Genomic DNA, 14,233 nt, shown 5'->3' with positions numbered 1-14,233 from the left:
AATTGTGCTGGGCGCGAGATCAGATCCTTTGTGGATTGCTATGCGGGATATCATCAGATCCTAATGGACGAGGAAGATGCGGAAAAGACAGCATTTATCACGCCATGGGGAACTTACTACTATCGGGTAATGCCGTTCGGACTGAAGAATGCCGGGGCAACGTACATGCGAGCAATGACTGCTGTGTTTCACGACATGATACACAAAGAAATTGAGGTGTACGTAGATGATGTGATCATAAAGTCTTGGCGTCAGGAAGACCATATAGCAGACCTAAGGAGATTCTTCTAAAGACTCCGAAGGTATGATATCAAGCTTAACCCGGCCAAATGCGCATTCGGGGTTCCGTTAGGAAAGCTGTTAGGATTCATCGTCAGTCGACGGGGGATTGAGTTAGACCCATCCAAAATCGAATCCATCCGAGATTTGCCACCGCCAAAGAACAAAACAGAGGTAATGAGTTTGCACACAAATATTAATTAATACTCAAACCACAATTATCACTCACATTAAACATCCAATTGAAATAAAATCACTCAATTACATCAGCAGGTTCATCGCTCAACTCACAGCAACTTGTGATCGGCTGCTGAGAAAGGATGCTGCGGTAAGTTGGACGACAGAGTGTCAAGAGGCTTTCGACCAAATCAAAGGGTATCTGTCTAATCCACCCATATTGGTCCTGCCTAAGCCAGGGAAGCCCTTGATTCTTTATCTGACGGTCCTGGAGAATTCATTTGGTTGTGTACTAGGGCAACATGATGACACAGGAAGGAAGGAGCAGGCCATCTACTATCTTAGCAAGAAATTCACAGTATATGAAGTCAAGTACACTCAACTCGAGAAAACATGTTGCGCCCTAACTTGGGTAGCTCAGAAGTTGAAACACTACCTGTCGTCATATACTACTTATCTCATATCCCGTTTGGACCCATTGAAGTATATCTTTCAGAAACCTATGCCCACAGGAAGGTTGGCCAAATGGCAAATTCTGCTCACAGAGTTTGATATTGTCTATGTGACCAGGACAGCCATGAAAGCCCAGGCGCTGGCCGACCATTTGGCAGAGAATCCAGTTGATGAAAAATACGAGCCTTTAAGAACATATTTTCCCGACGAAGAGGTAATGCATACAAATGAGCTGGAGTTACCTGAGGAACCAGGTTGGAAGCTTTTCTTCGATGGAGCTACAAAAGTGAAAGGGGTTGGAATAGGAGCAGTACTCATTTCTGAAACAGGACGTCATTACCCTGTTACGGCTCAACTACGCTTCTATTGCACCAACAATATGGCTGAGTATGAAGCTTGCATTTTGGGTCTGCGATTGGCTGCGGACATGGATGTCCAAGACGTTTTGGTCTTGGGAGACTCGGACCTCTTGGTACATCAGATTCAGGGTGAATGGGAAATACGGGATCTGAAACTCATACCCTATCGACAATGCTTGCACGATTTGAGCAAGCGATTTCGATCGGTGAAATTCAAACATATCCCGAGAATTCATAACGAGGTAGCGGATGCATTGGCCACCTTAGCATCAATGTTGCACCACCCTGACAAAATGTATGTTGATCCTTTGCACATCCAGGTCCGTGATCAGCACGCTTATTGCAACGCCGTAGAAAAGGAGGCAGATGGCGAGCCCTGGTTTCATGATATCAAGGAATACCTCAGAATGGGGATATATCCGGAACAGGCCACTGGAGACCAAAAAAGAGCCCTTCGGCGTTTGTCGAATGGTTTCTTCCTCAGCGGAGGAGTTTTGTACAAAAGAACCCCGGATTTGGGATTGTTGAGATGTATAGATGCCGGTCAAGCCACGACGGTTATGGCAGAGGTACATGCTGGAGTTTGCGGGCCACATATGAGCGGATATGTATTGGCAAGGAAGATCCTCAGGGCAGGGTATCATTGGCTCACCATGGAACACGACTGTATCACTTTCGTAAGGAAATGCCATCAGTGTCAGATACATGGAGATCTGATTCATTCTCCGCCAACAGAGTTACATACGATGTCAGCACCCTGGCCGTTTGTGGCATGGGGCATGGATGTCATTGGACCTATCGAGCCAGCAGCGTCCAACGGTCATAGGTTCATTCTAGTAACCATTGACTACTTCACCAAATGGGTTGAGGCTAAAACCTTCAAGTCGGTAACTAAAAAGGCGGTGGTGGATTTTGTGCACTCCCATATCATCTGCAGATTTGGGATCCCAAAAGTAATCATCACGGATAACGGTGCGAATCTTAACAGTAGCCTGATGAGAGAGGTATGCCAACAATTCAAGATTACACACCGCAATTCCACCCCATATCGTCCCAAGGCGAATGGAGCGGTCGAAGCAGCCAATAAAAACATCAAGAAGATACTGCGAAAGATGGTGGAAGGATCTAGACAATGGCACGAGAGATTACCCTTTGCTCTGTTGGGTTATCGCACTACCGTCCGGACCTCCATAGGTGCAACTCCTTATTTGTTGGTGTACGGAACTGAGGCCGTAATACCGGCGGAGGTCGAAATTCCGTCCCTCCGGATTGTCGCTGAAGCCGAGATTGATGATGATGAATGGGTCAGAGCTCGATTGGAACAGTTGAGCTTGATAGATGAGAAAAGATTGGCAGCAGTGTGCCATGGTCAGCTGTATCAGAAGAGAATGGCGAGAACATACAATAAGAAGGTACGCCCCAGGAAGTTTGAAGTAGGGCAGCAGGTGTTAAAGAAGATCCTCCCGCATCAGGTCGAGGCAAAAGGCAAGTTCGCCCCAAATTGGCAAGGGCCTTATATTGTGACCAGAGTGTTGTCCAACGGTGCTGTGTGTTTGACAGATATCGAGGGGAGATGTGTCGACATGGCTATCAATTCTGATGCAGTCAAGAGATATTATGCGTAATTTCTTTAATTATGGCAATTATCGGTTCGTTTGTTTGTACTTGGTGCTTATTGGATAATGAAATGACAGAGGCAGTTCTTTCTTCTATCCAAACACTTTTAACCCTTGTTTCCCCCTTTTGAGCCTTAAGTTATTCTTTCATACCCCTCTTTTGGAATCACTAATGGAAAAGATATGAAAGAAAAAGAAAAAAAAAGAGAAAAAATCATTAAAGGAAAATGAAAAAAAAAGGAGAAAGAAAAGAAAAAGAAGATAAAAATCATAAGAAATACAAAACCGTGGGAACTACGTTTGACCTGATTCCTCGAAGAGGATACGTAGGCGCCTCACGGCTCGGTCATAGTGTGCATAATGTCCATAAGTATGCATAATAGGCACAGTGTGCATAACGCACGTAGCTCAACCTAGAGTAAAAATAAAATCCCCCAAGCAAGAAAACTGGGGCAGAGGTTATGTTTTAAAAATTCCAACAAAGGTTAGATTCCAAAAGTTGTAGCAGATCACCCATCAAATTATTTCATTTTGATAGCCTTGCTTTAGCCCCACACCAAAACCAACATCGACGTCCAAAAGACCTCCCGATCAATATCCAAGAGGTGCCAAGTCATGCAAATAAAGCCGAGAATAATACGCCGATCCCCAGCAAAGAAGAGGATCATGAAATTGGAAATGAATTGATAGTCCAAAGGGATCTCCAGAAGAGAGAGTCACATCGACAACACCCCGATTCCTCGATGAAGAAATAAAATGAGAGAGTCTTATCGGTGAAAACCTTCATAGGCACCGAAAGGCGACATAAGATGAGAGATATAAAATGAGAGAGTCTTATCGGTGAAAACCTTCACAGGCACCATAAGGCGCCGGGAGTTGAGAGAAAAGAGAGAGTCTCATTAGTGAAAACCCCTCGAAGGGCACTATGAGGCGACAAGACAGATCAACAAAAGGGTCCACATTCGCAAAGAAATGGACACTCATTTATCCCCAGCAAGTAAGACCATCGGGCAAGTTGATTAATACAAATAGACTGGGTCGGGAATCTATGGTGCACGTCATGATCACGGGGACCAGTCATGTCATCCAGATAAGTTCTTCTGAATTTCTTTTCCCGCCAAGTATTGGTTCAGAAAGATTTTCTCCTTTTCTATCTTTTTATTTCTCTTTCTAAAAATTTGTCTTGAAAAGGATTTTTTAAAGCTTACTACCAGAGACCGAAGAGGGATTCATCCGATGCAGGGTAACCCCAACAGTCCTAAAGGCTAGCCCCAGGCAATGCAATGTTGTGCCCTGCAGTTTTGGAGGAAGTAAACTCCTAAAGGGAGTGTTTCCGGGAGTAAAAGCAGACTCCCACGGCATGTACTGTAAAGAGAAAGCAGAAAAGGGGATAAATTGAAAACCAATCCCCAGCAGGCCGGAAACCCCCAGCAAGCAACTTTGTCCACCAACCAGTTATGGGGGCACAGAGCAAGAAAAGGGAAAGAGAGGAAAAATCATCCACCGGAAAGGCACCTCCTCCCACCATGATTAAAACTAACTAAATCCTTTTGTCTGCTGCAGGAAAGCGAAGGATTGATGATGGCAGCAGGACGCGATGCCAGAGAAATCACCAAAACCGGGGCAGAAAATTTTCTGCCGATTGTCAAAAATTTTCTCAGAAGAACGAGGAAACAATTTTAATATTTTTCAGTTCTAGGTCGCCCACCAGTAAAATGCGGGAATACTTTCAGTTCTAGGTCGCCTACCAGTAAAATGCGGGAATACTTTTCAGCTCTAGGTCGCCCACCAGTAAAATGCGGGAATACTTTTCAGCTCTAGGTCGCCCACCAGTAAAATGCGGGAATACTTTTCAGCTCTAGGTCGCCCACCAGTAAAATGCGGGAATACTTTTTAGCTCTAGGTCGCCCACCAGTAAAATGCGGGAATACTTTTCAGCTCTAGGTCGCCCACCAGTAAAATGCGGGAATACTTTTCAGCTCTAGGTCGCCCACCAGTAAAATGCGGGAATACTTTTCAGCTCTAGGTCGCCCACCAGTAAAATGCGGGAATACTTTTCAGCTCTAGGTCGCCCACCAGTAAAATGCGGGAATACTTTCAGTTCTAGGTCGCCCACCAGTAAAATGCGGGAATACTTTTCAGCTCTAGGTCGCCCACCAGTAAAATGCGGGAATACTTTCAGTTCTAGGTCGCCCACCAGTAAAATGCGGGAATACTTTCAGTTCTAGGTCGCCCACCAGTAAAATGCGGGAATATTTTTCAGTTCTAGGTCGCCCACCAGTAAAATGCGGGAATACTTTTCAGTTCTAGGTCGCCCACCAGTAAAATGCGGGAATACTTTTCAGTTCTAGGTCGCCCACCAGTAAAATGCGGGAATACTTTTCAGCTCTAGGTCGCCCACCAGTAAAATGCGGGAATACTTTCAGTTCTAGGTCGCCCACCAGTAAAATGCGGGAATACTTTTCAGCTCTAGGTCGCCCACCAGTAAAATGCGGGAATACTTTCAGTTCTAGGTCGCCCACCAGTAAAATGCGGGAATACTTTTCAGTTCTAGGTCGCCCACCAGTAAAATGCGGGAATACTTTCAGTTCTAGGTCGCCCACCAGTCGCCCACCAGTATAATGCGGGCATACATTTCATATTTTTGCATTCAGGCACCCACCTATATAACAAGAGGAATACTTTTGAGTCTTATATTGCAAATCTTGAAATCAGTAACCCACCGGAAGGTAAAAGGTTACAACAGGAATCCCCAGCAGGAAACAATAAAAATCCCCAGCACCGGAAAGCAGAAAGTTGCAACAAGAGGTCCCAACACAAGTTCAAGCGCATGAGTCAAAAGGAAGAAAAGACGCGTCTTGAAAGAAGCGGCCTGTGAACATTAAATTATGCCCAGCATAACAGATCTGATGAAGAGAGCCGTATCCCCAGAGGAACCGCCAAAAAGCTTAATGAAGGAAGTCATGTCCCCAGCGGACCGAACAAAATGATGAAAACTGGTATTCAGAAAAGCAAAGGGCCAGTGTCATCCCCAAATTCACGGAAGAAAAGCACCGGAGGAAACACAAGCCGACAAGAAAGGAAGGCAACAAGAACAAGTTGCAGTCTAGCCTAGCTTCTTGTTTTCTTTTAAGCACGGTGTAACAAAGAGATCGGTAAGCAGTGGTAATAGCATGCAACAACAGTAACATTGCAGTCCCACGGTAGTCCCAGCTACCAAAACTTCCCGAACTACATTGACCTGATTCCTGTTTAGCCCAGGATATGTAGGAAACCTTTGAAGCAAAGGTTCGGTCAAATCTTTTTCAAAATAAAAAAATAAAAAAAAATGCTTCACACGGAGTACTCGGATGGGCAAAAATCGCTCGCTTTATCTTTGCACGAAAACCATTCGTGTCTTCGGGCAAAGAGGGGCAGCTGTAAGCACGTGATTTTTGCCCTATATGAGAATTACTCCCAAAAAATTCAAAAATAAAATAATTTTTCTTGGTGTGCAATTTTTGTGATATTTTGTGTAACTATTTGTATGTTTGTCTATGCATGTTTATTTGTTAAATTAATAAAAAATACAAAAATAGGCATCTTTTGCATTTTTAGCATTTAATGTCCAAATGAACAATTTTATGCTTAATTATTACTTAATTGTGCGTTAATTGTTATTGGAAGTTAATTTGCGCTTTTATAACTTAATTTAGTTCTTAATAATAATTTAAGTACTTTTATAATTTAGTTTTAGAAAAATAAAAGAAGAAAAGAGAACAAAAATACAAAGAAAAATCGGATTGGGCCACTTCTTCAATTTCAAACCACAGGCCCAAATAATTGCCCAACTTTCCCCATGACCCGGTCCGTTTCAAACCGGGTCGATCCGGTCCGCTCCATTAACCCAACACCCCTTCTTCATTTTTGTCCAACACAAAACAAAACCGAAAAAATAAAAAATAAAAAGTGAATTATCACTATTAATAGTTTTATTTTTTGTTTTTTTATATATAAAAAAATCCGAAAATATTTTATTTTATTTATTATTTTTATTTTAAAAAATATATATATATATAGTAATTTCGGAAATTATTTTAAAAAAATAAAAAAATAAAAAAAAGTAAAAGAATGTAGAAAATTTTAAAAAAGTAAAAAGTTTTAAAAAATTTAAAAGTAAAATAAGGTTGGAATTAAAAAATAAATATAAAGGTATCTGAAAATTTAAAAAATTTAAAGTAATTGAAAGTAGCATTTTTAAAAGAAAAAGAAAAGATAGTGGTTTGTTTTTTAAAGAAAAGTTAAATAAAGTGAGATTCTCTTTTAAAAAAATAAAAAGTGGGATTTTAAATAAGATAAAGTAATTAAAGTTGGAATTTTAAAAATAAAAGTAAATAAAGGTGGGATTTCTTTTTCTAAAAAAATAAAAGCAATTTGTAAGTGGGATTTCTTTTAATTAAAAAAATAATAAAATAATAAAAAAACAAATCTGAAAATTTCGAAAATTTTGCTATAAATAGAAGAGAAAATTTAGGAAGAAGGGGTGGAAAAAAAAGAGGAAAAACTAGATAGAGAGAAGAAAAAAAGAGGGGGCGGAGTGAGAAGTATACACCCGATATACATTCTGGATACACTGAATATACAGGGGCAGAATTCATTTTGGAGAGTTTTGAAGTTGAAAAAGAATAGTTACTGTTTCATTGCCTCGCTTAAGATCTGAAATAGTCAGAACCTTCCTGCCTTTTACTTCTTCTCTATACTTGGAGTCGTTTATAGTCTCCTGGGTTTTCTACTATTCCTACTGTTACTGGTCTATTCCTGTGTTGCTGGACTGTCGTTGTTGTGCTACATTGTTACTACTGTTGCTGCTTCTCAGCTTCATCTTCTCTTGTTTTCCAATACCAGGTACACGAATGTAATACTAGTTATTGCAAGCTAAAAATGTGGAAGCATGAATACATATGAAGAATCGAATTTTGAAGTTTTAATTTCGCTTTTTCTCTGTTCCTTTTATTGATTGTATTTAGGCTATTTTATGTATTATTGAATAATAATTGGAATAAGAGAAAATAACATAAGTTAGTCTTTAATGAATCGGCTTGGCAAAACGGGTTAATTCACTAGCTATGAAGGTTCTAAGATTATCAACAGTAGGTTAATTGTGAACAAGTACTTAAATTTAGCTAAGGCATGAATTTGAACTAAATTTCGTGAATTAGGTATTAAGGCATGATTTGAGTTCAAACAAAATTAGAAGAACGTTTAAGTCTAATAAACTTTCTATTAAGCTTTAGTAATTATGGTTAAATCCAGTTTCAAATGGTTGTGAATAATTAATTCCAATAGTTTTTTTTATATATAACAATGCGAGCTTCAATCTAACTATATTTGATTCTTTTGAATATTAGTTGTCAAATTTTTATTTTATTTATAATTTCGAATTTTTTTAGTAAAATTCTTGTTCATCAATATTTGTATTAATATAGCAATTAGTATGCCATGCTTTCTTAAATAAAAAAAAGCTCGTAATTAATTAGGATTTTCTTTATTTATTTTAGAGACTAATTTTAATAGAAAAGATGTAGTCGCTTTAGGATTTGTCCATTTAAAATAAATGAGATGAGTCTCGCCTAGTAAAATATATAGATTGCGGGGCCCTCACAAATGTATGTGTTAATTACTTAGAACTCGGGATCGGCCGCTTAGCGAACTTCACGGCCTTTTCTCAAAATAACCCTGCGCTAGTCGCTTTAGGCGCGTATTTAATAATGTTATCTCCTTAAACTCGGGTGCACATTTATGTGACCCAAATCCAAATCTCAACGAAATCGAAATGTGTCTCTAATCACGGGTACATTGATTGTGACGTGGTCTGAGATGTATTTCCATGACATTGCAAATTCTTTTTAATAATGAATGAGACGAGCCTCGACAAACAAAAAATGCACAAGCTGCGGGGCCCTCTAAATGTATATATTAAAATACTTAGAATTCGAGGACAGGCCGTTTAGCGAATTTTACGGCCTTCCCCAAAATAACAAGACGCTAGTTGCTTTAGGCGCGCCTTTAATAATTTATTTTCCTTAACTCGGGTGCACATTTATGTGACCCAAATCCAAATCTCAACCGAGTCGAGATATGCCAAACAACTACGGGTGCATTGATGTAACGTGGTTCGAGATATGTTTCCACGACGTTGCAATTCTCGTAAAATAATAACAATAAGTAAGAAAGCGGTAAAAAGATAAAACTTGCACATGAGTCCATATTTGTATAAAATCAGATAATCAAGCCAAATATAACAGTTGAGCGACCGTGCTAGAACCACGGAACTCGGGAATGCCTAACACCTTCTCCCGGGTTAACAGAATTCCTTATCCGGATTTCTGGTGCGCAGACTATAATATGGAGTCATTCTTTTCCTCGATTCGGGATTAAAATTGGTGACTTGGGACACCCTAAATCTCCCAAGTGGCGACTCTGAAATAAATAAACGAATCCCGTTTCGATTGTCCTTTAATTGGAAAAACTCCCTTGTACCCTCGCGGGTATGTAAAAAGGAGGTGTGACAACTGGTTTAGGGAATCTAGGGTGTAACTGTTTGGGAAGCTTCTAGGAAGCTGGGGAGGGGACTACTTTGCAAAAGCAGAATTTAAACTAGGGGTGTTTAAGCTAAAAGGAAAATTAAAAAGGGACCAAAGGGTAAAAAAAAAAACTCTTAAGGCTGCCCTGTTTCCTTACCTATAAAGACATCATTTTCTTGTCTTTCAAGGCAGACCCAAGAGACTTGAAAGAGAATAAAAAATTCTGGAAAACAAAAACAGCTGAAACTTCTGCAGAAAATACTGTTTCATTGGTTTTAGCTTTGTAATCTGAAATTCTCTTCTTCCTGAATCGATTTTCCTGATTGTTTGAGCTTAGAAATGGTTTGAAACTTAGTCATTAAGGCTAGGTTTTGGTGTTTTCATGGTTGAAAGTATGTTTGACACTGTAATCTGGTCTGCTGAATTGTATTTTCTAGGGTTTGAGTTGTTTTGGTACACTGTTTCATCGGATTTGAGTTCCACTCTGCTATTTGTTACTGCTGCTGGACCTTTGATTACCTCGCTGTTTTTTTCTTCACATTTTCAGGTATGTAAAGACATCTGAACCCTGAGTAAATATAGACCAGAAGTTTTATGAAAATCAAGCTGAAATGGCTGTTTTGTTCCTTCAAGCAGAGGCTATTGGACTTCTTGCGATTTCTGCACATTTTTCTCGTTAATCATTATGAGTAGTTGGTTATATATTTTATAGTATATTTCCTTTTTAGACTTTATATTTGCACCTATGTGTTATAAGTGATGTTGGACTGCTGGACTGTTACAGTGCTGTAAGTCAGTGCTAAGCTTAGCCATGCTTATGTCTTGTTCATAAATGTCACTCATGTCTTTAGGAAACTATCAGAATGTGTAGAGAAATTTGACCATCCCTTTATCATGTACATTTTAATTGTTTAAACTGTAAACCTGCCCTGTAGCACTAGTTGGCTCATGGACTTTGGCCTTTGAATAAGTTCGAACTCATGTTAGTAAGACTTTAGGTTTTGTAATTGCTAATTTCACGCTGGTTTGTTATGGATTTCGGTTAGTTTTTGGCTGTGAGTTACTGGGATTCTTTGTTGTTGATGTATGTTTGAGTTCACCGCGAAATGATCAATTAGTAGTTGGGTTTTACTTAAACGAGATTGGTTTGATTTGTTTTTAAACCTTCAGGCCTTTATTGTAAGTTAATCTGGAGGTCTGAAAGTAAGTTGCCTACTGCTAGTTATTTTAATCAGACTTTCAATTACTTGCAAACTAAATTATTGTTAAACTGCACATAATCATACATTGAGTAGTCGAAGGCTTATTGAATATACATGGGTGTTCCGTTGCTAGCCATTTGGACTCACGTTGTACCCAGTGATATTTTTCAGACGCTGCTGGTGTGCCTCAGGGATTCGATCTGGAACCCCCCTTTCCGCTGACGCCCAGTCTCCCCAAAGGCTTGGGCTCGCGCTTGGGCCCAAATTGTGCGGCCCTTTATTCATTAATCCATCAGCTCATTTGGATTTGGGTTAAACCCATTTGCCTAAATAACCGACCCTATCTTGTAAGTCTTTAGAAAAACCTTTGACTACACTTGGCATTTTGATTAATTAGGATCTTATCAATAATTGGGGCGAGTCATCCCTTATAACACAAGTAGTATATGACCCTCATGGATTAGCTTGAAAAACTGTTTGGCTAGAATAATTCGAAGTGTGCCATGCCGAACAAAAATGGCAAACGCACGACCCTTGTCTAATTAATTTTGATTTAATCCTTAGAATTCGAGGCGTGCCATTTAGTGAGATTTCTATGGCCCTCACAAAGTTACCAAACGCGTAGTTGCTTTAGGCGCGCAATATAATAATATTACCTTCCTAAACTTGGGTGCGCATTTCATGTGATCCAAATCCAAATCCTAAAACGTTGAATAAAATGTGTTCCGGATTGCGGGTGCATTTCATGTGGCGCGATCCAAAGGCACATTTTAAACGACGTTCAATTTTCTTTAAAAATCAATTAAAAGCGGTTAAAATTAAAATGCACATAGGTTTAAAAGTGTTTTAAAATCAGATAATTAAGCCGAGTATAACAGTTGAGCGACCGTGCTAGAACCACGGAACTCGGGAATGCCTAACACCTTCTCCCGGGTTAACAGAATTCCTTACCCAGATTTTTGGTTCGCGGACTGTAATATAGAGTCAATCCTTTCCTCGATTCGGAATTTTAAACCGGTGACTTGGGACACCATAAATCTTCCAAGTGGTGACTCTGAATTTAATAAATAAATAATTTTGTTTCGATTGTCACTTTAATTGGAAAAACTCCCTTATACGCTCCCTCTCGGGGGTGTAGGTAAAAAAAGAGGTGTGACAATTGCAGCTTACAGCATTTGTTCAAGTAGAGGGATCTCAATTCGAGTCAACGTATATGGATTGAGTTACTGAAGGATTATGACATCACCATTCTTTATCATCCAGGCAAGGCAAATGTGGTCGCGGATGCCTTAAGTAGGAAAGCAAAGAGTCTGGGTAGCTTGGCATTCATTTCAGTAGAGGAGAGGCCACATTCATTCCTTGGCTAACAAACTTGTGAGATTAGATATTTCAGAGCCCAGTCGGGTCCTTGCTTGTGTTGTTGCTCAGTCTTCATTATTAGGGCAGATCAAGGCCCGACAGTTCGATGATCCACATTTGGTGGTCATCAGAGAGACAGTGCTACAGGGTAGTTCCAAGGAGGTTTCTATTCGCGAGGATGGTGTTATGTGACTCTAGGGTCGCCTATGTGTTCCTAATGTTGATGGTCTGAGGGAGAGAATTCTAGAGGAGGCACACAGTTTGCGGTATTCAATTCATCCAGGTGCTACGAAGTTGTATCGTGACTTGAGGCAGCATTATTAGTGGCGGAGGATGACAAAAGACATAGTGGAGTATGTGGCCAGGTATTTAAATTGCCAGCAGGTTAAGTATGAACACTAGAGACCAGGTGGCTTACTTCAGCAGATGTTTATACCAGAGTGGAAGTGGGAGCGCATTACTATGGACTTCGTAGTTGGGTTTCCCTAGACCTTGCGGAAGTTTGATGCAGTGTGGGTCATTGTTGATAGGTTGACCAAGTCGGCACACTTTATCCCGATTGTGACTACCAGAGAGATTGACTCAGATTTACATTCGGGAGATAGTCCGGTTGCACGGTGTGCCTATTTCCATCATAACGGATATAGGCCCTCAGTTCACTTATCATTTCTGGAGAGCCGTTCAGAGTGAGTTGGGGACCGGGTGGAGCTTAGCACATCATTCTACCTTCAGATCGACGGACAGTCAGAGCGGACAGTTAAGATTTTGGAGGACATGCTCAGAGCATGTGTGATTGACTTTGGAGGACAGTGGGATCAGTTCTTGCCCTTGGCAGAATTTGCTTACAACAACAGCTATCAGTCCAACATAGAGATGGCTCCATTTGAGGCTTTATATGGTCGGCGATGTCGTTTGCCTATCGGGTGGTTTGAGCCTGGTGAGGCTAAGTTGTACGGTACAGACTTGGTGAAAGATGCCTTGGAGAAGGTAAAGTTGATTCAGGAGAAGCTTCGCATAGCTCAGTCCAGGCAGAAAAGTTACGCGAATTAGAAGGCGTGTGATGTATCATTCATGTTTGGCGAGAAGGTCCTCTTGAAAGTCTCGTCAATGAAAGGTGTTATGAGATTCAGGAAGAAGGGCAAGTTTAGCCCAAGGTTTTTTGGCCCATTTGAGGTGTTGAGACGAGTTGGGGAGGTTTCTTACGAACTTGCTTTACCCCCTAGCTTGTCGGGAGTTCATCTAGTTTTCCATGTATCGATGCTGTGGAAGTATCACGCCGACTTGTCCCATGTGTTAGACTTCAGTACTATTCAGTTGGATGAGAGTCTGGGTTATAATGAGGAGCCAATTGCCATTATTGATAGACATGATCACTCCAAGAAGATTTCTACGGTAAAGGTCTAGTGGAGGGGCCAACCAGTTGAGGAGGCGACCTGGGAGTCCGGCGAGGACATGCGGAGCAGACACCCCCCATCTTTTTCCTAGCTCAGGTACTTTTCTATGTTCATTCGAGGACAAATGTTTTTTTAAGAGGTGGATAATGTAACGACCCGACTAGTCGTTTTGCTTTTTAGAACCCTGTCCCCCTAAATAAAACTTTCCGTGATTGCTTTTACTAATTTATGACCTGCGGGGATAGTTGGTTCGAGATTTGGAAGAGTTTTAGTTGTAATAGACACACATGATTCACTAATATTTTCTTAAAAGGCTAAATTTGACTTTGGTCAATATTTTTAGCAAACGGACCCAAACTTGAATTTTGACAATCCCGGAGGGTCCGTGGGAAAATATGGGATTTGGGCGTATGCCCGGAATCGAATTCCGAGTAATGAATTTTTGTTAGAAATTGTTAAATTGAAATTCTAAGGATTTAATGAAATTAAATAATTCTTAATCATATTAGTATCAGGCCCCGTATGTTGGTTCCGGAACCTATTACAGGTCAAATATAATATTTAATACTTGCCTGCAAAATTTGGTGTGAATCCGAGTGGTATAAGTACGTTTCGACGCGTTAGAAGTGAATTGAAAAACTTGAAGTTCATAAGTTTGATTCAATTGGTTTTAGGGGGGGTGATTCTTAGATTTAGCATTATTTTGGGCGTTCCGAGGGTTCGAACGAGTCCGTTTTATGATTTCAAACTTTTCGGTATGTTCGGGTGGGGCCCGGGGGCCCTGAGCGTCAATCGGGCGAGTCTCGAGTGAAGTTGGAAAACTTGGGAAGG

This window comes from Nicotiana sylvestris, chromosome 9, assembly GCF_000393655.2.
Source record: "Nicotiana sylvestris chromosome 9, ASM39365v2, whole genome shotgun sequence".
NCBI lineage: Eukaryota > Viridiplantae > Streptophyta > Magnoliopsida > Solanales > Solanaceae > Nicotiana > Nicotiana sylvestris.
This window is presented reverse-complemented; position numbering follows the sequence as displayed.